The sequence below is a fragment of the Macaca thibetana genome, chromosome 18 (genome assembly GCF_024542745.1).
Source record: "Macaca thibetana thibetana isolate TM-01 chromosome 18, ASM2454274v1, whole genome shotgun sequence".
Taxonomy (NCBI): Eukaryota; Metazoa; Chordata; class Mammalia; order Primates; family Cercopithecidae; genus Macaca; species Macaca thibetana.
Genome location: NC_065595.1, coordinates 16,659,840 through 16,685,281, shown reverse-complemented (window position 1 = coordinate 16,685,281; position 25,442 = coordinate 16,659,840). Strand labels below are relative to the sequence as shown.

Here is a 25,442-nt window from a genome sequence, read left to right as displayed (position 1 = left end):
TTGGTCCTGGCTCCCTTCCCTCCTCATCTACGTGCCTTGTTGCCTCGCAGCGTTTGAGTGAAAAACTCATCCATTTCCAAGACCCGCCGACTGGGGGCTTTGGGCCTGTGACTGCGCCTCCCTCACTGCGTGTCCTCTGTGGAATGGGGGCGATCACAGTCCTCGGTGGTGAATAATTCAGGAGGGAGTGCGCGGTGAGGCGGCCGCGCAGCGATGCGCTAGCAGTCAGGCCGCGGGCGGGTCGGCGCTCATTCCTGCTTGTTCTTCCCACGCCACTTGGCATCTTCCAAATGACTGTTGTGTTGGGAAGATGAACGTAAATAAGGCGTGGACGGCCGCTGTCCTCGAGTATATGTTCTAAGAGGGAAGCACTTGTCCTGTAAAATGGGCATTATGCCGGTTATGTTTACAGGCAAATGGCTTGAGGTTAAATGCGTCAGGGATTAGAGGCAGAACCAAGGTAAAACCCTTTCTTAGCCTTCCTATGGTTTGCAGCCACCACCACCGTTTTCTTCTTTTCATAATTAACCTTCTCAAAGGAAAGCAACGTAGATGTTTAATCACTCCATCATTTTTTTCTCACTCATTCCTTAATATTTTCTAATCTGGCATCTCCGAAAGAATTAAAGTCTTCTTCTCCTCCCTCTTCATTGGTATTGTCAACTACCCCGTTCTTATTTGTCCGGCTTCCTAATGTTCGTTTGCTACCTCCTTCACTGTCTCCCTTTCTTACTCCTCCCTGAGCTTAAGCTGAATTTACTCAAGAGTCTGATGTCCTCTTCTCTCTTTCTTCTCCACCTCTGCTCATCTTATTCTCTTCTTGAGCTTCAGCTATCAATAGACTAGAAGTCGCTTCAAATCTGGATTTCTAGACCCACCGCATCCCCTGCCCAGCATTTACAACAGTCTCACAGAGGTTTCCTTCACAGGGTTTTTCTGCAAGACAAATTCAACATACTCAAATTAATTACCTTCTACCCTAAACTTCTTTCTCTGGTCTCTTCTTAGAATAGTATTGCCAAATCTGTATCATCCAGGCTCAAAGCTCAGAGCCCTGTCTCTGCCCTGCATCTACCAGTCCTTTCTCCCTACTTGTGAAATTGCCTTTGCAAAATGATGACTGAGACAGTGAAAGAGATCTAACTTAACCAACTCCATCTTGCTTCTAACCTCCAAGATGTCCTTGTACATTCCTGGGCATAGGCTGCACTAACTGTGGGAGAAACTAAGTTTATAATTTAAGCAAAGATGGGCCAGGTGCGGTGGCTCAAGACTGTAATCCCAGCACTTTGGGAGGCCGAGGTGGGCCAGTCACTTGAGGTCAGGAGTTCGAGACCAGCCTGGCCAACATGGTGAAACTCCATGTCTACTAAAAGTACAAAAATTAGGCCGGGCGCGGTGACTCACGCCTGTAATCCCAGCACTTTGGGAGGCCAAGGCGGGTGATCACTTGAGGTCAGGAGTTCGAGACCAGCCTGGCCAACATGGTGAAACTCCATGTCTACTAAAAGTACAAAAATTAGGCCGGGCGCGGTGACTCACGCCTGTAATCCTAGCACTTTGGGAAGCCGAGGTGGGCGACCACCTGAGGTCAGGATATGAAGACCAGCCTGGCCAACATGGTGAAACCTCGTCACTACTAAAAATACAAAAATTACCTGGGCATGGTGGTGCATTCCTGTAATCCAGCTACTCGGGAGGCTGAGGCAAGAGAATTGGTTGAACCAGGACCCAGGAGGCGGAGGTTGCAGTGAGCTGAGATTGCACCACAGTACTTCAGGCTGGGCTACAGAGTGAGACTCTGTCTCAAAACAAACAAACAAAAATTATCCAGGCGCGATGGTGCCTGCCTGTAATTCCAGGTACTTGGGAGGCTGAAGTAGAAAAATCACTTGAACCCAGGAGGCAGAGCTTGCAGTGAGCCAAGATCACACCACTGCACTCCAGCCTGGGCAACAGAGAGAATCGGTAAAAGCAAACAAAAACCCCTCTTTTATCACCAGTAATAAGCCATGTTGTTATGATGGAACCCCTGATGTGGAGAAGGGCACATTACCTCTGTGGTATGCTTCCCAAACCTGTGACCTCAATCTAATCATGAGAAAACATCAGAAAAATTCATATGGAGGGTTTTTCTACCTCTACAAAATGACCAGTGCTCCTCAAAATGTCAAGGTCATAAAACACGAGGAAAGACTGAGGAACTGTCACAGATTGAAGAGACTAAGAAGATGACAACTAAATGCAGTCTGGGATTCTGCATTGGATCCTGAAACAGAAAAGGGCCATGAGTTGAAAAACTGTTGTAAGAATGAGAATAAAGTCTGCAGCTTAGCTAATAGTAATTTATAAATGTAAATTTCTTAGTGTTGATAAATGTACTATGGTTATTTAGGATGCTAACAGTAGGGGAAGTTGGGTGAAGAATATATGGGAATTCTCTATATACCTTTGCACCTCTTCTGTAAAAGTTTATTTTAAATTTTATTTATTTATTTACTTATTTTGAGACAAAGTCTCGCTCTGTCACCCAGGCCGGAGTGCAGTGGTGCAATCTCGGCTCACTGCATCCTCCACCTCCCATAACGATTCTCCTTCCTCAGCCTCCCGAGTAGTTAGGATGACAGGCGTGTGCCACCATGCCTGGCAAATTTTTTGTATTTTTGTAGAGATGGGGTTTTGCCGTGTTGTCCAGGCTGGTCTCAAACTCCTGTCCTCAATGATCTGCCTGCCTCAGCCACCCAATGTGCTGGGATTACAGGCGGGAACCACCACACCCAGCCTGTAAGTATTACTTTAAAACGAAAATTTTTTGTTTTAAAATTCCTGTTCCCTGGGACCTTACATTTTAGTGGAGTAGAAACTTTTAACTGTTTACATATTTAAAATGTAAATGTAAAAATGTTACATGTGTAAGAGTTTACAGAGTACTTTTGCATACATTATCTTACTGTATACTACAAGGTAAATCTTAAATCTCCCATTTTTACAAAAGAGGAAACAGGCCAGGCGCTGTGGCTCACACCTGTAATTCCAGCACTTTGGGAGGCCGAGACGGGCAGATCACGAGGCCAGGAGATTGAGACCATCCTGGCCAACATGGTGAAACCCCGTCTCTACTAAAAATACAAAAACTAGCTGGGTGTGGTGGCACGTGCCTATAATCCCAACTACTCGGGAGGCTGAGGCATGAGAATCACTTGAACTCAGGAGGCAGAGGTTGCAGTGAGCTAAGATCGCGCCACTGCACTCCAGCCTGGCGAGAGAGCAAGACTCTATCTCAAAAAAAATAAAAAAAAGGGAACAGCCTCAGAGGTATCAGTAGAAATGCCCCCCAATTCATTCAGCTTTTGTATAGTGGAGCTAGAGTTTGACCCAGGTCTTCTGATTCCCGAATGACAAGTGCTAGGATAGAGGCAGGAAGCCCTGTGGGACCACAGGAGAGAGAAGGCTTAATTCTGAATGAGTGGTTAGGGATGTCTTAGGGAAAGTTCACTTAAACTGAAGTTTAAAATCTTAATCTGATTTTGACGGAGTGCAGGCCATTTCAGGCAGAAGGAAAAGCAGAAATAAAGGCGCCGAAGAATAAACTACCTGCTCTGTTTGAGGGATCCCTGGAATGTAGGAAGCAGAGGCGCTGTGGGGTTGGAGTGGCAGGAGATAAAGCTAAAAATGCACCACTGGCACTGCCAGTTAGAGGCTTGGAATAATGAGTTTGGACATCATTCTGTAAGATTTGTTGAAAGCTTTCCTCTTCATTCTGTCACTACCTCCTGCTTTTCTGTCTCCCTGTCTTCCTTCTTGGTAGAATTGTGATTTGGTCAGATGTTGGTTTCATGAAGGTGGATCTGAGTCCTTTTAGGATACACCAGAAAGAGAGAGGAGGCAGTAAGATGAAGCAGGAGGTTCCGGCAAGTGTTTCATTTTAGACAAAAGGGATGCAGAGCCAAAAGGGATATTCCCGGTTCCTGCAGTGCAGCCCCCCTTCCTTGCCTCTTGAGCGTTGAAGAATAGATTCTCCTCCTGGCCTGGCATGGTGGCTCATGCCTGTAATCTCAGCACTTTGGGAGCCCGAGGCAGGTGGATCACCTAAGGCCAGGAGTTTGAGACCAGTCTGGCCAACATGGTGAAACCTTGTCTCTACTGAAAATACAAAAATTAGCCGGGCATGGTGGTGGGGGCCGGTAATCCCAGCTACTCGGGAGGCTGAGGCAGGAGAATGGCTTGCACCAGGGAGGGGGAGGTTGCAGTGACCGGAGATCATGCCCTTGCACTCCAGCCTGGGCAAGAAGAGCAAAATTCCATCTCGAGAAAAAAAAAAAAAAAGATCCTGGCTCCTTTCATTGCTTTCACCAATTCAATCTGTTAAAAATCATACTATTCCTCAAGTGTCAGTTCCAATGTCACTTCCTCAGGAAAATTCTGAAACCTCTCTGAGCTCTCATCGCACTTTGGACCTTGAATTGCCCTTAAATCACACATGCCAAGTGCCTAACACAGTGCCTGGTGCAGAGCAGATGCTCAAAAATTGTTGATCTTACTAGCACGTGTTCTACTTTTCTAGATAGTAAAATCCCCGAGGGCTAAGACTTCATTTTATTCCATTTGCAACCTATCCCCCTGCCTTACCACCTACATGTACTAAGAGAGTGTGTTCTTCAATAGCCAAGGTTTGTTCAACAAACCTTGCTGTGATCAAGGACTTCAGAAATTAGGAAGGTCAGTGGGGTGGCAGGTTGTGTTTGTGGATTCAGCCTTCGACAGGGTCTCACATGCAGACCGCCCAGGACTGAATTCATTTCACTCAGACCATTTTAAAGAACACGCATAATATTAACATTAAGGTCCTCCCCTCCTGTGCATCCAGAAGTCGGGTCTCTATTTGTTGAGTTTTCAACTTCCTGCCTGACCTGAAACATAACTTGAAGGAAGGCAAAGTGCGGATGGGGCTGATCCCATGAAAGTGACTCAGGCAGTTGTCAGGCAGGAAGTTGGTTGAGCCCATCAGGTGACATTCCTTTCTGAATGTGCTCAGCTACCCTGAAGGCCCAGCCCTTTCTCACTTATTGCTATTCATTTTATTCATATGAAGCCACAGCCAGCTTGTGGACTGATAAGGAGGTGTGGGAATCAACCCATCAATGTCATTCATTCAGCCATGTGATAGAGGGCGTGGGGATGAAGCAGCAATTCCTCATTGCTGGTCATATAAGGGTGAACATGATGTAAGGCATTGGCACAGAAAAGATGAGGGGCCTGCCCTCAAGCAGTTGCAGGCTAGAATAAAAAAAAAAAGAAAAAAAATTTTATCCACACCTGGCTAATTTTGTATTTTTAGTAGAGACGGGGTCTCGCCATGTTGGTCAGGCTGTTCCCGAACTTCTTACCTCAGGGGATCTGCCCACATCGACCTCCCAAAGTGCTGGGATTACAGGCATGAGCCACCGTGCCTGGCCCATCTTGCTTATTTATTTATTTATTTATTTATTTTTTGAGACAGAGTCTCCCTCTGTTGCCCAGGCTGCAGTGCAGTGGCGTAATCTCGGCTCACTGCAACCTCCGCCTCCCGGGTTCAAGCGATTCTCCTGCCTCAGTCTCCTGAGTAGCTGGGACTACAGGTGCAGGCACCACACCAGGCTAATTTTTGTATTTTTTAGTAGAGACGGGGTTTCACCATATTGACCAGGCTGGTCTTGAACTCCTGACCTCGTGATCCGCCCGCCTCAGCCTCCCAGAATGCTGGGATTACAGGCACAAGCCATCGCTCCTGGCCTTCTTTTTACTAATATTTTCACCTGCAGTTGGTTGAGTCTATGGATGTGGATTTATGGATTTATATGCTTTATAAAAGCGTATAAAACAGGGTATTCTTGTGTTATATGTGTTGCAAATATTTTACCGTTTTAGTATTTGGGTCATTACTTTTTTGGCATGAAAATTTATTATTATTTTTCTTTTTTGCTGTCTTGAGAAAGAGCTTACCCACTAGTAGATTATTTAAAACAACAATATCATACTTTTATCTTCTTTCAGTATGTACAGGGTTTCACTATTGCATCTAAATCTTTGACCTGTCTGGAATTTATTTTGGTGTTTTATTTATTCCAAATGAGTAGCCAATTGTTCCAATATTATTTAGTTAACATTCATCTTTTCTTTACTCATTTGAAAGGGCAGCCCTTGTTGTATACCATTTTCTCACGAGGATTTGTCTGAATTCTTGATGATGTTTTAACTATTTCTTTTAACCACCTATTCTTACTCCAACAAAACTTATTACAATAGCTTTATAATACATTTCAGTATCTTGTGAGACTGCCCGATTTCTTCTAAGCAGAATGCAACACTAGTTAAGGGCTCAGTTTCTGATGTTACAATGCTTGCTTCAATTTTTTTTTTTTTTTTTTTTTGAGATGGAGTTTTGCTCTTGTTGCCCAGGCTGGAGTGTAATGATACGATCTTGGCTCACTACAACCTCTGCCTCCCAGGTTCAAACGTTTCTCCTGCCTCAGCCTCCCAAGTAGCTGGGATTACAGGCGCCTGCCACCACGCTCAGCTAATATATTGTATTTTTAGTAGAGACTGGGCTTCACCATGTTGGCCAGGCTGGTCTCGAACTTCTGACCTCAGGTGATCTGCCTGCCTTGGCCTCCCTGAGTGCTGGGATTACAGGCCTAAGCCACCATGCCAGCTTCAAAATCTTGAGTCTAGCACATAGTAGGCAATTTCTCAATATCTCTAAACTGCTGTTTCTGCATCTATAAAATGGGAGTGGTATTACTATCCCATCTACTGGGGCTACATGAGAATTAAATGAGACTACAACATCACCGGATTGGGCTCAAACCATAGTTAACACTTGTTAAATGTTTGCTATCAAGAATATTCAGAATAGTTCAGATGTTTCTTACATTACTTTTCCACATGAATTTTAGTATTATTTTGTCAAGTTCCACCTAAAATATTTATTTATTTTGTAATTGAATTGATATATTAATTCAGAGCAGATGGACATCTTTACAGAAGTGAATTTCCCTCAGGTTTAAAAATCATAATATGTCTTTCTTCAAGTCTTCTCGTATGCTTTTTTTTTTTTTTTTTTTTTTTTTTTTTTTTTTTTTTTTTTTGAGACGGGTCTCGCTCTGTCACCCAGACTGGAATAGAGTGCAGTGGGGTGATCTTGGCTCACTGCAACCTCTGCCTCCCGGGTTCAAGCTATTCTCCTGCCTCAGCCTCCTGAGTAGCTGGGATTACAGGCATGCACCACCATGCCTGGCTAATTTTTGTATTTTTAGTAGAGACAGGGTTTCACCATGTTGGTCAGGCTAGTTTTGAACTCCTGACCTCATGATCTGCCGACCTTGGCCTCCTAAAGTGCTGGGATTATAGGCATGAGTCATGGCACCCGGCTTCTTGTATGCTTCTTAGCAGTATTTTATATTTTTCTTCACATGGTTTTTGAACATTTGTTTTGGATTTATCTCTAGGAATTTTATTGTGCTGTTGTTGCTATCATAAGTAATATATTTTCTTCCCATATTTTCTAGCAGATTATGGTTTATATACAGGAGACCATGAATATATGCAGGCTGATTTTGGCAGACACTTTGTTTCTAATAGATCATTTACCTATTCTCTGGGGGTTTCCAGGCAAATGATGAAAACTTTTGCAAACAATGATACCTTTTTCTCTTTCCCATACAAAGTTAAAAGTGTCAAGAATAGACATCTTTATATTCTCCCAAAGTTTAAAGGAAAGCCTTCTAGTGTCTTATAAAGAATCATTTAGCATGTGAAATATGATTAGATTTGTTTTCTATTGCTGCATAACAAATTAGCACAAACTCAGTGGCTTAAAATAACATACTTTTATTGTCTCACAGTTTCTGTGGATCGGGAAGCCAGGCCCAGCTTAGCTATGTTCTGTGCTCAAGGTCTCACCAAGGCTGAGATCAAAGTGTAGGCTGGGATGCATTTTCATCAGCAAGCTCAACTGGGGATGGATATGCTTCCAACTGCCTATGATTGTTGTCAGAATTCATTTCCCTGGAGCTGTAGAATTCATGATAGCTGATAACCTGCTTCTTGAAAGCCAGACACACACACACACACACGCATGTGTGCACATGCGTGCCCACAGAGTTTCTGCTGCTTCAAGTCTCTTACTTTAGGGAAAGCTCATACTCTCTTTAAATGGCTCACCTGACTAGGTAGGACTCACTGAGGATAATCGTCCTTTTGATGAACTCAAAATCAACTCTTTAGATGCCTTATTTACATCTGCAAAATCCTTTCACCTTTGCCATATTCTATTGGTTTGAAGTAAGTCACAGGTTCTGCCTGCACTCAAGGAGAAGGAAATTACACAGAGGTATGACTTATTGGGGTATATCTGCTACAGTAATATTTCAGAACACATCTCTGTAGAGGAGATAGGAAAAATTAATATTCTGCTCAACATAAGAGAAATGTGTAAGATTTCATATTCTAAATGCTATGCTCACAAGCAACTATAAAACTTTTGTTGGTGCTATATATATATATGTGAATATATAATTTATGTTTTATAAGACTAAGACAACTGTTGCATTTATTTTGATATCAACAATAGATAATAAAAAAGAGGAGTGAGCAAAGGCAGATGCTTATAAAGAAAGGTAAGGCATTGCCTTGGAACATTGTATGGAGGGGAAGCACTTGGTTTAGAAAAAAGGAATTAGTTTTCCATACCTTGGAAATATGCTGACTAATACATGTTCCAGCAGTAAAATTCATCTGGATCTAGAAGCTCTTATTGTCCACCGAGTGTCCCTTCTCCAGAGTAACTCATTCCAGTTGTCTTTTGAATTGGCAAAATTTGGAGTGCCAAGATGCTATCACTAAATCAACACGCAGATCTAGGGTGAGAGTATTGGAGTGGAATCATTTTTATTCCAAAAATCCACCTGTATTTATTTCTCATGGACTAGTTTCAGGAGAATTTAGATTCTATTTCAGAAATTCCCCCAGCACCGAATAGCACAATCTCCCAACTAGCAACAATGCCCTCATCGGGCTAATGATTGGCTAGATGAGCAAAGGAATTTTGCGTATCATTATCTAACTGCATATTTTCCCAGGAATTATAGTCTACATTAGTTTTTCATTGTCCTATTTGATTGCTAAATCAAGTCAACAAGATTAAGCAGAAATAAGTGAATACATCGTAAGAGTAGAAATTATATATCAGAGAGGGCTCAAATATGATGCCTATGATGTTTGTTTAGTAATATTTTTTCCTGAAAATAGTATAATGCTCTCTTACTCTGTCACTCAGGCTAGAGTGCAGTGGTACGAGCATAGATCATATATCACTGTAGCCTGGAACTCCTGGGCTCAAGTCATCCTCCTGCCTCTGCCTCCCAAGTAGCAGGGATTAGAGTTGTGCAGCACCATGCTCGGGTCCTTCACCTTTTTACAAGCTCATTTGTATCAACTTCAGGCAAATCTTTCCTGAGACCTTAAGCTTTGCTCCCATCTCCCGGTTCTTCCTTTTCAAAGTGCATAACTTTATATCATTTCTTGATACTGCAGCTATTTTTAAAAAGAATATAACTGCCACAGCTGGGTGCAGTGGCTCAAGTCTATAATCCCAGCACTTTTGGAGGCCGAGTGGGGGGCAGATTGCTTTGAGCTCAGGAGTTGGAGACTAGTTTGGGCAATATGGTGAGACCCTACCTCTACAAAAAGTACGAAAATTCGCTGGGCGTGGTGGTTCATACCTGTGATCCCAGTTATTCAGGAGGCTGAGGCTGAAGAATCGCTTGAGCCTGGGAGGTGGAGGTTACAGTGAGCCAAGATCGTGGTACTGCACTGTAGCCTGGGCAACAGTGAGACCCTGTCTGGAAAAAAAAAAAAAGAAAAAAGAAAAGAAAAAATATCTAAAAACAAATTGGCTATAAAAACAAAAAGAATATAACTGTCAGGAAAAAAAATAAGCCATGGTTGTGGTTTTGTGTGGAACACACAGAGAAGCCTTATGATTTAATTACAAGCTAAACTTTTAGTAAATGGCCCTTAGGGAAATTTTTGAGTAACAGGTGAGGATAATACTCTGGGTAGTGGGAAGTAAGGAAACAGGACTGGGGACCCCCAAAAAAGATCATATCAATTGGAACCTTAAGACTGAAAATCAGCTGGTTACCTTCTTTGTAATTTATCAGTTTCCCAATGAAAAACCAAAAATTGCCAAACTTTCACAATGTTTTATTAGAAGTTGCTGTTTCAGGGCACTTTAAGGTCAATGTTTTAAGTACACAAGACACTCAATACTCCTATTTATACTTTAGCTGTAATAATGTTGGGCTTTGAAATCAAAGCATGTGGGACAGAATTCTTATTTATATGTGTAAATAGATGTCAACCCCCAGACTCAAAGAAGAGACAATAGAATTCATGGCACAGCTGTGTTAGAACCAATAATGGTTTTCAATCACTCGGTCTGATGGTGTTAATTGAGACTCTGTCAGGTATGCAGCACTTAAATTTGATGTTTAAGAGAAATGAATCCCAGACAGAAGTCAAACATGGCCGCTTCTTGAAAACTTCTAATACAACTGAAAGAATAAAGCAGTTATATACCGAAGGCAGTCTTTATGGGTCAAAATGAATGATAAATATATTTTACAGCTTGTAAGTTATAAACAAGCAGTGAGAGCTGTTGGTTTCAGTGATCATAGAAAGGGCTGGGCCTGAACTATGCCTAGAGAAGAAACTAGACACAGTGAAAGAATGTACTTATTCATGTAAAGGCACTCAGTGCTACCAAACAGAGCTGTCTTTTCGTATTATTCAAATCGTAATCCCAAAATGGAAGTCTTGGAAGCCCAAATGTTTACTCATAATCTTGGCCAAATTCCACCTTGGAAGAGTAAGTTAAAAACCACAGCCAATTCAATTATTTAATTTCACTGTATTAAACCTCAAGGTTGCCAAATGATCTCATTACCAAATTATATCCTAAGGTCGTCCTGGGAAAATAAGCTATTCTATGCCAGACAAACTATCCCCAAGGGCAATTCTGGGCCAGTGATATTTTCAAAGTTGCAAAATGGCTGTGTTTTTCATTGGAAAATTCCATCCTCCACCCCTGGTCCTCTTGGAGAATTCTGTAGCTTATCTAACCTAGTGCAACAAAGCATTGGGCCAAAGAGTATCATGCAAAACACACTCAGTAACATGTGAACGACCACTAGTTGCAGTCCAAAAAACAAATTTGTCATAGATTTTGTAAAGATGCATACTGAGTCTGCAAAAATCATATGAGAAACAGTGGATTCCAGTATTAATCACAAGTGCCTGTCATACAGTCTGTGTTTTTTTGTTTTTGTTTTTGTTTTTTCCAAAATGGAGTCTCACTCTGTCGCCCAGGCTGGAGTGCAGTGGCACGATCTCGGCTCACTGCAACCTCTGCCTCCCAGGTTCAGGCAATTCTCCTGCCCCAGCCTCCCGAGTAGCTGGGATTGCAGGTGCGCGCCATCATGCCTGGCTAATTTTTGTATTTTTAGTAGAGACAGGGTTTCACCATGTTGGTCAGGCTGGTCTCGAACTCCTGATTCACCCACCTCAGTCTCCCAAAGTGCCGGGATTACAAGTGTGAGCCACTGTGCCTGGCCTCTTACATAGTCTTATGATTAGGTATTCATAGGTTATTAAAATGCTGTAGTAAGAGATGTTATGCTTGGGAACATTACCAATAAAGACATGAAAAAACAGAAATGTTTTGCTTTCACTCTTTGTGTTTTAGGGCTCATTTTTTTTCCAATGGAGGGACTTTGTAGTAGCAAAAGGTTCAGGTTCCCTCTTAAAAGAGAAAACATACTACCCCTATCAAGGCAAGGAATACCCCTAAACAAAGTAGTCTTATTGTGCCAGGGTCAAGTGAGAAACTCCAGGAAAGGGATATTATAAGAGCCCCTAAGGGGTTGATTTAGGTCAGGGGAAATGTATACCTCGGAGGGAGATGGAAACATTAACTTATTTAGAAGTTGGCTCTCTTCAAAGACCCCAGAGTGTAAAGTATCATGTAATTGATGCAAGTGGCCAATATGTCAATCAACAAATCTAAATTGAGTTGACTATTATGTGAAAGGTACCTAACTCTCCAAGCTCCTTCTAAATTTCCCTAAAAGGGCAGCATTGTGCATTGATTGTCTAACTCATGAGTATTAACAACACAGATATATTTTAGAAGTACCAACAGTGACGTTGTAATTTTATGGTGTTGTGTCGACACATTGTAATGTTGTGCGAAGAGCTCTCACTGGAGTCCAGAAGTCCTAGGGTGTAAGCCTGCCTCTCCCACTCAACAGCTTTGGTGCCTTTTTCAGAGAGTAAAGGAAGGGTTTTGGATGAAAGGTAGTGTGATGGAATCAGAATACTTCAGTTCTATACTCAGCTATCCCACTGCCTTGCAATGGGAAGGTCACTTAGCTTCTCTCTTTTGTCTTTAGTTTGCTTGTTGGTGAAGAGAAAAAGCTACATCACCTCTAAATTATCTTGCTGCTTTAAATCAGTCCCTTGAAGCAGAAAATAATTATATCACTTGAAATTACTGTGGATGCTTAAAGTTGCCCCTATATTTTTACGCCTGACTCTTGAGATGCCGTGGTGTAACAGAAAGTATTAGAGATTTTGAAGTGAGACTCAAGAACAATTGCCTGGTCTAAAACTTAGTTTTATCTTTAAAGTTAGACTAGTAATTCCTACTTTACAAGGTTTCTGCAAAGATGAGAGATAAACTACAATGTCTGGCTCACAGCAGACACTTAGTAACTGGTGGTGCTTTTTATTTTTGCCTCTATGAACTACTTGATGCCAAGGTGTAGCATTATTCCTATGGGAAAATAAAGTAGACCTTATAACAGTCTTCTGTTTCTAGGGCATCACTGCAGCAGACACAGCATAATGCTATCTTATGTAGACTGTCAGGTATGAAATTGTAGGGAAACTTATTAATGGAGCCCAGTACTTTACAAAAGTATTGAATGTTACCTTTGTAAGGTCTCTCACGCAGATCTTACAGTGAATTCTGACACTTAATGCCCAAGGCTTCTTTATGTAGTCAGGTCAGTTCTGATAGGCTCTGAGTTAGCGATATTCTACTGATTGAATAAAGCTGCTCCTCAGCTTGGTGTTTTTCACCATCCTTCTTTTCGGGCTCCTCTTTTTCACCAGCATCCCCAGCACATCACACCCCCACCGCTCTGTGTTTCTGCATTTTTACCACATCGTGGATACTTGTTGGCACTCACAAATGAGCATTCATTCGTCGTGTTTCTGGCTTTCACAGTTTCACAGGGAACTCCCTGCATAAGGCATAATCCCTACTTTTAAAGAGTTTACAATCTATTAACATATGGAGAAATAAGCAATACACAATCCTGTGCGCTAAGTGTGGGTAGTGTTACAAGCAGGAACTTCAGGAAGGAGAAGAGACTGCTTTAGGCTGGGCTGGGATGGCTCCTAACAGGAACTCACTACTGAACTCCCTCTTGGTGGTGGGAGAGGAGAAGCTGGGCTTTTCAAGAGCACAAATGCAGGGACCAAGATGGGTGGCAGGATGGTGCCAAGAATGTGGTCTGTGGAATTCTTCCCTAGAGAAGTTTTAAAGAAAATTATTTTCCAGTCAATTCATAAGCTCATCTCTGCCGTGGACATTCTTTTTACTCTAACCCAGAGAAGAAAAGCAGGTATCAGGTATTGGATGTGTGAGCCTGGCTGGACCAGTTATCCACATTAAGTCCCATTTCATCACCGGTTAAGGTCAGTATCATACAGTTAGTGTGACAGCTAAGATGCAGCACGTGAAGATACTGAGAGGTAGCAGGTTCTGGAAGGCATGATGCCACCCCTCCCTCTGCTTCACAGAAATATGTATATGACAAGTTGGGATTGGGATATATTTATCTCTGTAATTTATTTTTAATTAATTAATTAATTAATTAATTTTTTTGTGATGGAGTCTTGCTCTGTCACCCAGGCTGGAGTGCAGTGGTGTGATCTCGTCTCACTGCAACCTCTGCCTCCCAGGTTCAAGCGATTCTCGTGTCTCAGCCTCCCGAGTAGCTGGGACTGTAAGTGCACACCGCCATGCCTGGCTAATTTTTTGTATTTTGGTAAAGATGGGGTTTCACTGTGTTGCCCAAGCTGGTCTCAAACTCCTGAGGACAGGCAATCTGCCTGCCTTGGCCTACCAAAGTTTTGGTATTACAGGCGTAAGCCACTGCTCCTGGCCTATCTCTGTAATTTATTAATCTTATGTAATTTCTTTCTTTTTTTTTTTTTAAGAGACAGGATCTCGCTCAGTCACCCAGGCTGGAGTGCAGCACTACCATCATAGCTCACTGCAGCCTCAAATTCCTGGGCTCAAGCAATCTCACCTCAGCCTTTCAGGTAGCTGGGACCACAGGCGTGTGCCATGATGCCTAGCTAATTATTTATTTTTTTGTAGCGATGAGAGTCTCATTATGTTGCCCAGGTTGATCTTGGACTCCTGGCCTCCAGCAATCCTTCCATCTTGGCCTCCTAAGGTGCTAGAATTATATGCCTGAACCACAGTCCCTGACCAATCTTATATAATTGTATGTAAGTATTTATTTTCAAATTAATGCACATACTTATGTGAATAAATATAAACATAATAGGTTTCCCAGCTCTTTTTTTTTTCCCTGAAATATTTCTGTGATGGATTGAAAGAAATTTAAAAAATAAGGAAATCTTATCAAATGTTTTAGCTCAGAAAACAGAAAATTGTGTCTGGGTTGCTGCTGTAACAATGTAACACCAACAGAATGGCTTCAAACAACAGAAAAGAAGGGTGGGGCATGGTGGTTCATGCCTGCAATCCCAGTACTTGGGGAGGTCAAGGCAGGAGGATTGCTTGAGCCTAGGAGTTTGAGACCCCCCAGCCTGCACAGCGTGGTGAAACTCTGTCTCTACAAAAAGTAAATTTTAGGAAAAGAGTCACCGGCGCCAGCAAAAATTTCCCTCTTCTAACAAGGATACCAGTCAGCAGTCAAGAACCCTGAGCAAGGCAACATGAACTGAAGCTAATTCATGATCCAAATATTACTAAATAATTCCAAGGAAAAGCAGAACCTAGATACAGTTAGTTTCAGATGAGTGACTGCCATGAAGAGCATTCTGACGTGACATGAAATATTGACTCCCAGGTCAACCTTTTGTTATAAATATTCTACCCAAAAGACAGGATAAAGCTCCGTTGTAAATAATTACCTCAGGAAATTTAAGAATTTCACTCTTCTGTGTCTAGTGGTCTGACAAAGGAATTTAAATTATTTTTAAAATTTGTGATTCAAAGGGTTTTAGAAAAAATTAAAAGAGGAGTTCAAATACTGTTCCTCCTTTTAATGGTTTTTTTTTTTTTTTTTTTTTTTTTTTTGCCATTGGATCAATCCCCAATATCAGTTTCATCTGCAAATTTTAAAGAAATTCTCCCACTCTTGAATTGATTTTATTTTCTTAGTTCAGTCAATCTATCTTGTAATCAACTAACAATCCAGAATGTATGAAAGACAATCTGTATTCCAGTTAGTTTTCTAGTTTTTTGGTCTTAAGTGTGGTAAGAGTCCCCTCTACTGGCAATGCCTCGAAACTACAGTTCTCTACCCGTGCAGCTGGAACAGGGGGATTCCAACAGTAAGTGACTTGCCTTTCCTTGTAGCCCCCTGTGAAAATTGCCAGAGGTAGTAGGCTCAGGGCAAGCAACACCGAAAGGCACAGATTAGGAAACCCACTGTGAAGTAAGCCTTGGCCCACAGCCTTGTGGGTTGAAATGAAAAACGCTTGCTTCTCTACAGAACAATGCTGTTCAACGGAAAAATAATGCAAGCGGCCGGGCGCGGTGGCTCACGCCTGTAATCCCAGCACTTTGGGAGGCCAAGGCGGGCGGATCACGAGGTCAGGAAATCGAGATCATCCTGGCTAACACGGTGAAACCCCGTCTCTACTAAAAATACAAAAAATTAGCTGGGCGTGGCGGCGGGCACCTGTAGTCCCAGCTACTCGGGAGGCTGAGGCAGGAGAATGGCGGGAACCCGGGAGGCGGAGCTTGCAGTGAGCTGAGATTGCGCCACTGCACTCCAGCCTGGGCGACAGAGCGAGACTCCGTCTCAAACAAACAAACAAACAAACAAAAAAAGAAAAATAATGAAAGCTACAAGTGTGAGCCACATATACAATTTCAAATTTTCTAGTGATCACATTAAGTGTAAAGAAACAAGTGAAAATAATTTTACGAATGTATTTTTATTTAACCTAACATATTCAAAATATTGTAATTTCAACATGTAATCAACATAAAAAATTAATGAGACATTTTCAATGTTTCTGTTGCGCTGAGTCTTTGAAATCCGCTGTGTACTTTCCACTTGCAGTGCATCTCCATGTGGACTAGACACATGTCAAATGTTTAGTAGCCCCGTGGGGCTGGTGGTTGTTGGGCTGGACAGTACAGGACCAACTCCAGAAACAAAGATAAGACGTGAGGGATATGACCTTACCTGCTTCACAATTTACAGTTCAGAGCTCAGGGCAATACCTTACCATTTTCCTGAAATCTGTCTAGAAAAAGACCATTATACATTCATACATTCGCTTGCAAGAATCTAGAGGTCAATATCGTGTTTGTATCACTTTTGGCGCAACAGTTATACAAAGTAACAGCACCAGAACTCTGGAAAGTGGTTTGACATCATGTATCCAGAGCTTTCAAACATTCACAGCTTCCAGATCAGCAGTTATATTTATGGAGATTGTGGTAGTGAAATATGAGCACAACTCTGGCTTTGGGGGCCAAGTTCCTGTTTGCTGGGTTGGGCCATGTCTCTTTGCTAGGCTGGACTGCATTTCTGCTCCCAGTTCTGGCAAGACTGGGCTCTCAGGATGGCTGTAACCTTCAGCAGCAGATGTCGAGTCATCCCTGACAGGCCTGCTTTGTCCTGGGCGGAGGAACACTGACACTCCTGCGGACTGCTGGTCACACTCTCAGCTTGCTTTTCTTTCCCTTTCCCTTGGGGTCTGAGGTTGGGTGGGGTGGGCTAGTTAAAAATTAGATGCATCTGTAAAATTAAACTAGTAATCAACATGTATAATTTTACTAATAAGTATATAACAAAACTAATTAAATGTATTATTGCTCATGAAGGTCTTTGTCCTCCAGGCTGTTTTGTTGGTTCTAATGAGAGGGAGCCATGGGTGACGGTGGAAGGGCATGGCCTTTCTGGACCTTCTGCCCTGGAAGGGGAATCTACCCAGAGGAGGTAGTCAGAGATGCAGAGCAAGATCCATGGATAAATCTATTCAACCAGCTTTCTTTATATTAGGAACAAATAGAAACAAATATTCAACAGTAGGAAATTGCTTAACAATATGACATTTCCATATGATGGAAATGACGTAGCTTTCAAATAAGGTTTCAACTAATGTTTTCCCTCTTGTTTTGTTTTATCTATAACTCCATGACACCCGAGTTTTGTACGGTTTATTATGAAAAGCATCGGCCCCTTTCCCTTTCACTTCTCCCTTCCCCAGATGTCTCACTACCTCCGAACTGGTCATTTTGAAATTTACTTCCAGTTCTCCAAATCAGCTACGTGTATTTCTGTTTGTGGACTTTCGGCTTTAGTCATTACATATTGGCTATTAGTTCTGGAGGAGGGAATGAGCTTCTTCCCTTCCCATCCCCACCGTGAATGGTCACCTCTCCTGTTTCCTTGCCTTTCTCCCTCCTACAGCTTCAGCCTCCGCAGGCTGGGTGCTGCTCTTGCTTTTTTTTTTTTTTTTTTTTTTGAGGCAGAGTCTTGTTTTGTCACCCAGGTTGGAGTGCAGTGGTGTGATCTCAGCTCATTGCAACCTCCATCTCCCAGGTTCAAGTGATTCTCTTGCCTCAGCCTCCCAAGTAGCTGGGATTACAAGTGTGTACCACCACGCCCAGCTAATTTTTGTATTTTCAGCAGAGATGGGGTTTTACTATGTGGGCTAGGCTGGTCTTGAACTTATGGCCTCAAGTGATCTACCCACCTTGGCCTCCCAAAAGTGCTGGGATTGCAAGTGTGCTGCTCTCTTTCTACCTACGCTCTGCCCTGACATTTGTCTCACATCAGATTGTGGTCATCCATTTTGTTGTTCATCTTCTTTGAGGACAGTCTATGCCTTTCCACTCTGTCTTGAGTGTCTGATGCATTCCAGACACTCAGTGTTTGAGGAAAACCAAACAAGGCACATGGCAGCCCCTGGGCTGCTACTTTAAGAAGGGCATGGAATGCTAGCAACAAGTGAAGCCACCCCACCAGGAACTTATAAGGCAAAGGAGTATCCTGCTGGTCTCCACCATCTCTCCAAACATGTTATGATATCTTAATCAGCATTCCCCACCCTCCCAAGACTTCACTTTTATGTTGAGGCTTCTCTTTTCTCCCCGTCTTTATGTTGGTCAACTTTCTTCCCAAGTCTGCCTATAATTGGGAAAGCAAAAAGTAAATCAAGATCAAGAACCTTTAAAATGAATATTCTCGTTGAACTATCCCAAGTGGAGCTGAATTTTCTCCTGAAATAAGATATAGAATGATGAAGCTTTTAGATTGGGCCTTGAAGATCAGGAAAGACACCAACAGGAAAAGATAGGGCTTATTTTGCAGAAGGGTATTCCCAGTAGTAATCCCTTGAGGCAGCGAAGTGGGGTATGTTCCAAGGAAAGCCACCTGTTTACGTTAGCTATAAATTAACTGTATTTGTAATAGAGATTAGGCCATAATATTGTTGCTGTTTAGATTTGATGCATTCTTGTCTTTCAGAGGAGCTTGTATATATCTGTGAAGTTTGTGAGTTGGATGTTTGTAAATAGAGAATCTGCTAGATTTTACTGCATACAAATTTTAGGACAGGCACCATTCTTGATCCTGGAGATAGAAGCAATAAGAAAAGACATGGATCTTGTAGTTCAGTAGGTGAGATGATTGCAAATAATGAAATAGGTAATCATGTACAATAAATACTATGATAAGAAGCTTCTGTGAGAGTGTTTAAAGGAAGAAGGAGGAGGAGGGGTGGTTAGGGAACGCTTCCCTCGAGAGAGGACTGGCCAAAACTCACCTTTCATTAGAGAAGATTGTAAGGGATGTGGTGCTAGCGGGCAAAAGTCAAATTCCAAGTATTAAAATGTATGGAAATGGGACAAGTGTACAAACAAATGTTTGAAAATACAGGTTAAATCATGCATGTAATGTTATACATTTTCAAAAATCAGATATGCATAAATGTAACATTTTGATAACTGAATTTAGTTCTAATGCAGGGAAAAATAGTCTGGCTACTTTTAAGTATATCCAGCTACATTCAGTAATTTGGGGACATTAACTGATTTAAAGCTTTGTCACACTGGGAACAATCTCAGCCACGTTCAGGATGATTACTTCTGGTACTATTCCTCTCCCTGGGATAGATATTAGGATGTGAGCTTTGCATCCGAGGCACAAAAGACCCCTGGCAGGGGGTGGCCATGCATACGTCCAGATGCCCTCCCAAGCCTAGACACACTCTTTTTTCTTTTTCTTTTTCTTTTTGAGACAGAGTCTCACTCTGTTACCCAGGCGGGTGTAATGGTGTGATCTCAGCTGACTGCAACCTCAGCCTCCTGGATTCAAGTGATTCTCCTGCCTCAGCCTCCTGAGTAGTTGGAATTACAGGCACATGCTACCATGCCTGTCTAATTTTTGTATTTTTAGTAGAGACGGGGTTTCACCATGCTGGCCAGGCTGGTCTTGAATTCCTGACCTCAGGTGACCCACCCACCTTGGCCTCCCAAAGTGCTGGGATTACAGACGTGAGCCACGGTGCCCAGCCTAGACACACTCTTGCACTGCCAATACCCTCCAGGGTTGTCACGACCTGTAACCCCAGGGGGCAATTTTTGGTAGAGATTTGCTGTCTCCCTGGGCCTCCTCCAGCATCTGAGGCTCAGGCCCTGCCTGTTCTTGGATTTTGAAAGTGAAAAGGGAGCTTTATTGTGTGTTTCTACTTCTCCTTCCACCCCCAACTCGACTTGCCAAGCGACAAGCAAATTTTGTGGCTCCCACACTGACTCTTACCCTCTTACTTCCTTTCCAAGACTTCTTTCTCAGTCATCCAAATCAGAGGGTCTTTTGTTTTATTGGAGTGGGGGTGGGGCCTAGGAGAACTGGGTCTTCTCTGTTATGCCTTCTTTAAAATACTTTCTACTTTACTCCTTTCAACACCTTTGCTTGCTAATTCTGGCCATGCCTGGGCTCGTGGGAGAGCCTGAGAGTGTAAGGGAAAGAGGCGTTATTGGGTTATTGGGTGTAGCTACCTGGAGGTGGTTGCCACACCCAATAACGCATACCCCAAAACATAGACACTCCTCTCTGTTCACAGGAGAACAGGGATTCTAAAATGGCCCATAGTGGTAGGGTGGTGGACAGAGGTGATGTGTGTCTCAGGGAGGGCTGATCAGGACAGAGAAACAAGCAGGGAAGAAATAGTAAAGTCAGGGTCAGAGGTTGGCACCTGGAGGGCAGCGATGGTAGTTACCTAAAACGAGCATTGAGTCAAGGGTGTGTCATGATACAGGCGGGGGAATCCCAAGAGTACAGAACTTCACCTTACGTTCTATGAGTCATTTCAACCATAGTTCTTTTTGTTTTTCCTTTGAGATGGAGTCTTGCTCTGTCCCCCAGGCTGGAGTGCAGTGGTGTGATCTCGGCTCACTGCAAACTCTGCCTCCTGGGTTCAAGCAATTCTCCTGCCTCGGCCTCCCGAGTAGCTAGGATTACAGGCATCTGCCGCCAAGCCCAACTGATTTTTGTATTTTTAGTAGAGACGGGTTTTCCCCATGTTGGCCAGGCTGATCTCGAACTCCTGACTTCAAGTGATCTGTCTGCCTTGGCTGAGATTATAGGTGTGAGCCATCTCACTCGGCCTGAAACATAGTTCTAGAAAGCTTATTTTTCATTCTTTGTTCTTCCCCCCATTTATTCAATTTAACAAGTGTTGTGGTTGGAAATATAGATTGCTTATTTCTTGAGTACTTACTTTTAAACCTGAGTAAATGCCTAGACATTTGAAAATGCAATAAATTGAAAGCATGTGGTAGCTTATAGAAATATTACAATGCTCACATACACCCAGTATGTCTGAGTGGGTCAAATGGAGTGTCTCTGCCAAATGTACTGTCTGAATGAGACAGCGATTATGTCACTCATTGGCAATAAACACTTGCGGAGCCATCACTGAGGCTGGCAGGAAGTTAAAAAAAGAGTCTCTGGGGAAACAGCTTGTTCTGCTTCTGGTTCCATGAGATGTAAATATGTCTCTGGAAATGCGTCCGTATATATTTTATTACTTATTACCACATAAAAGTTCATCCCTAAGCTAGGGTGCCTGTTGTGATGATGGATTTGAGTACTAGCATTCACTCTTCAAAGGCACAGTTCAGCAACCCCACTCCTGGGGTGAATATGCGCCTGAAATGGGAACTTTTTCTTTAATGCCCAAAACCCCCGACAGAACAACCAAAAACCACACCCAAAAATTCTTCCCCATGCTTCCTCAAAGTGTGAATTCATTCTCTTGAGCCAAGATTCACAGAAGACAAGGCGCCGGGCACCCCGCAGCCGAGAAGCCCTCGTTCCTAGAAGCTGGAACCCGTGATCCTCTTGTTGGGGCCTGTTAGGGTGATGCTCTGTTGGAACAAACCCCACTCGGAGCTAGGCCCAGTCCCTGGGCAGAGAGCCCGCCCAGTCACATTTGTATCCTAAAGCCAAATATCTTGTCTTATGAGGAAATTAACCAGTTCTCCCAGATGTTTTATGGGAGCAACAGAGAGCGGGGGTTTGACTGAGGTGAGAGAGAAAAAGGAAGGCCCGGAGAGAGGAGCCAAGCCTCACTGGCTTGGAGTTATTGGGAAAAATGTGAGTTTAGACAAAGGAAAATTCTAAATTATGGAGTATATTTCAAAAGAAATATAATTTAATATTTGAAAGTAAACATATAATAAACAGAAATACCTATGGTTATTAGTTAACTAAATGAAAAGGTATAATTTTTCTTTTTTCTTTCTTTCTGTTTCTTTTTTCTTTTTTTGTTTTTTGAGACAGTCTCCCTCTGTGGCCCAGGCTGCAGTGCAGTGGCTTGATCTCAGCTCACTGCAATCTTTGCCTCCCGGGTTCAAGCGATTCTCCTGCCTCGGTCTCCTGAGTAGCTGGGATTAAAAGCATGTATCACTACGCCCAGCTAATTTTTGTATCTTTAGTAGAGACAGGGTTTCGCCATGTTGGCCAGGCTGGTCTTGAACTCCTTCTCTAGTGATCCGCCCACCTGGGCCTCCCAAAGTGCTGAGATTACAGGTGTGAGCCACTGCACCTGGCCTAAAAAAGTATAATTTTTCTTAGTCCTACATTACACATTAATGTATCAAAAACATTAAAAAGTGATTTTGAACTTTTAAGCAAATACAAATCAGTGCTATACATACATAAGAATACATTTTAAATTCGTGAAGTTAAAATCAAGGAAGATCTTTGGCTTGTTATTATTAAAGTAATTGTCACTTAATCATTGCAATAATAACTGCTCTAAGGTTTCTGAAAGGGCATCTGAGAGGTGACACTCTTGCAATGGAACAATTTGAATTCAAGGACCCATGGGACTTACTTCATTGATAACAGACTTGGACAATACTAATTGGTCTGGAGATGGACATGTGACCAGAGTCTGGCCAATCAGCATGCTGCCTTGAGGTCTGTCTGCCTGGAGTTGGCAGGATAGAGCTTTGTGCTCTCTGGCCATGGGGTAGGTGTTGATGAAGCTGTGAGTCTTCTGTTGCCTGGGGAAAGCCCACCTGCAGCAGTAGACGGAGGCCAACATGCTTAGAGAAGCAGAGATGAAAGGAAGTGAGATAAAAGTCCTGCCTGGGCTAAATCCCTGGTCTTGGCCTACCCTACTTGGTTGAATGGACGTATATTGTCCCCTTTCACCGTGGGCAAGCTTATGTTTCTGTTACTTGCAAGCAAAAGGATCTACCGGATCCATTACTCATTAGTATTATTTCCTTGAATTTGCAAGGAAACTTGACACTAAGGCACCAGTGTGAAGTTTGTGGTCATGTTTACGTCGCATCTGTAGCTTCATGGGTACCCCTTTAGGCGTTTCTCTGTGTTTATTTATGATTAAAGCACTGCTGATGGGAATGGTATATATTGTTTGATATATTGTTAAACAAAGTTGCACCAATTGGAGGCTTGCTTTACATAGCTGGAAAGTACATCCCATTGTTTGCGTGTGTGCCTGGTTCCTGGATTAGATTGTGAACTCCCTAACAGCAGGGATCTGCTACTTGTCATATTCATATCCCGAAGACCCAGCAGAGTTCTGGCCTATAAAAGGCACCCAGTATAGGCTGAATGTTCCTTTTTCACACTCCTGGCACTTCTCCCATTCTGCTTTCTACTGGAGATACTTGGCACAGGCCTCAGTTCTCTAAATGTTGCATTAGCTTTTGCTGTAGAGTCCAAGTTCAATGATCTTTGCACCTCGCATGTGCATGGCCCAGTGGCAGGCGCTCGATATGTATGTTGATCTGCTCCCAGAAACTTGTATTTGCGAGCAGGGTAATGGAGGCTAAAGCAACTGCATCTTGGATGCTAATCTCAAAAGTTGACTTCTGATTAACCCCAGTTCTGGGAATACCTCTAAGATTACTAATCTCACATGGTTACTGTAAACCCTGCCCTTAGGTCAAAACAACCTTTATGTTATCATAAACACATACTTACCATAAATCCTTCCCCTAGGCAAATGCCCTATGGTATATAAGCCCTGGGTCTGGAGGGTATCAGGGTGGGAGCCACCATCTCATGGCCGCGTGGAGCATGGCTTCTGTTCCTAAGCCCCTGTGACATGTTTCTTTCATGTTTCTTTCTGAGAAACTGGATTTATCAGCCTCTTTCTGCGGCCTCTCAGCTTCCTTGGTTTTTGGGGGTAGGTTTCACAGAGCTTCTCACTGCAGAACAGGTGTTAAGATTATGCCCTTTTTGGCCGGGCGCAGTGGCTCACACCTGTAATCCCAGCACTTTGGGAGGCAGAGGCGGGCAGATCACAAGGTCAGGAGATCGAGGCCATCCTGGCTAACACAGTGAAACCCCGTCTCTACTAAAAATACAAAAAATTAGCTGGGTGTGGTGGCGGGCACCTGTAGTCCCAGCTACTCGGGAGGCTGAGGTAGGAGAACAGCATGAACCCGGGAGGCAGAGCTTGCAGTGAGCCGAGATTGCACCACTGCACTCCAGCCTGGGCGAGACAGTGAGACTCTGTCTCAAAAAAAAAAAAAAAAAAAAAAAAGATTATGCACTTTTAGCATCACAATGTGGGGACCAGGGACATCTCTTTTACCTTTACGTTCAAATATATTCTAGAATGTGCACTTCTCCTGGGCATGCTCTAAACAAACTGGACATGCCACTTATTGGAGTTGCTTCACTGTATTTCTTCTTAACTTCTGAATTTTGAGACAATTAAAGGTTCACAGGAAATTGCAAAGATAGTATGGAGGGCCTCCATTCACTCAGGTTCCCCCACTGGTTACATCTTATTTATTTATTTATTGGAGATGGAGTCTCACTCTGTAGCCCAGGCTGGAGTACAGTGGCAAAATATCAGCTCACTGCAACCTCTGCCTCTGAGGTTCAAATGATTCCCCTGCCTCAGCCTCCTGAGTAGCTGGGATTACAGGCGCCCGCCACCACACATGGCTAATTTTTGTATTTGTAGTTGTGACGGGGTTTCACCATGTTGGCCAGGCTGATCTTGAACTCCTGACCTCAGGTGATCCACCCACCTCAGCTTCCCAAAATGTTGGGATTACAGGCGTGAGCCACCGCACCTGGCCAGAAACAATTCCTTAAATGAGGTAGTGAGAGTGAAGAGGGGAGTGGGAGATGGATTCCATGACTCAGTAAGGAATCACTTGAGAGAGCAGCCATGGCACAAACAAGTTAAAGAGGACCACTTCTTAGTGATGAGGACCACCTAACCTGGAGAAGGTTACTGGACTCCTCTGAATTCCAGTTTTCTCATCTGTAAAAATATCATAACAATGTTTAGCTTCATAGTGTTATAAATCTGTACTTCCATATATTAAAGAAAAATAAAAGTAGTGGCTGGGTGAAGGGGCTTACACCTGTAATCCCAGCACTTTGGGAGGCTGAGGTGGACGAAGTGCTTGAGCCCAGGAGTTCGAGACCAGCCTGAGCAACATGGCAAAACCTCACCTCTACAAAAAAATACAAAAGTTAGCCGGGCATAGTAGTGTGCACCTGTGGTCCCAGCTACTCGGGAGGCTGAGGTGGGAGGATCACCTGAGTCTGGGG

At 43.0% G+C, this 25,442-nt stretch overlaps 1 long non-coding RNA gene across 1 annotated transcript in view; it reads right to left on the bottom strand.

The window, feature by feature from the left end:
- The window catches only part of LOC126941481 (uncharacterized), a 242,837-nt gene that overhangs the window by 97,172 nt on the left and 120,223 nt on the right, over window positions 1-25,442 (bottom strand). The gene's annotated exons all lie outside the window — the stretch shown is intronic.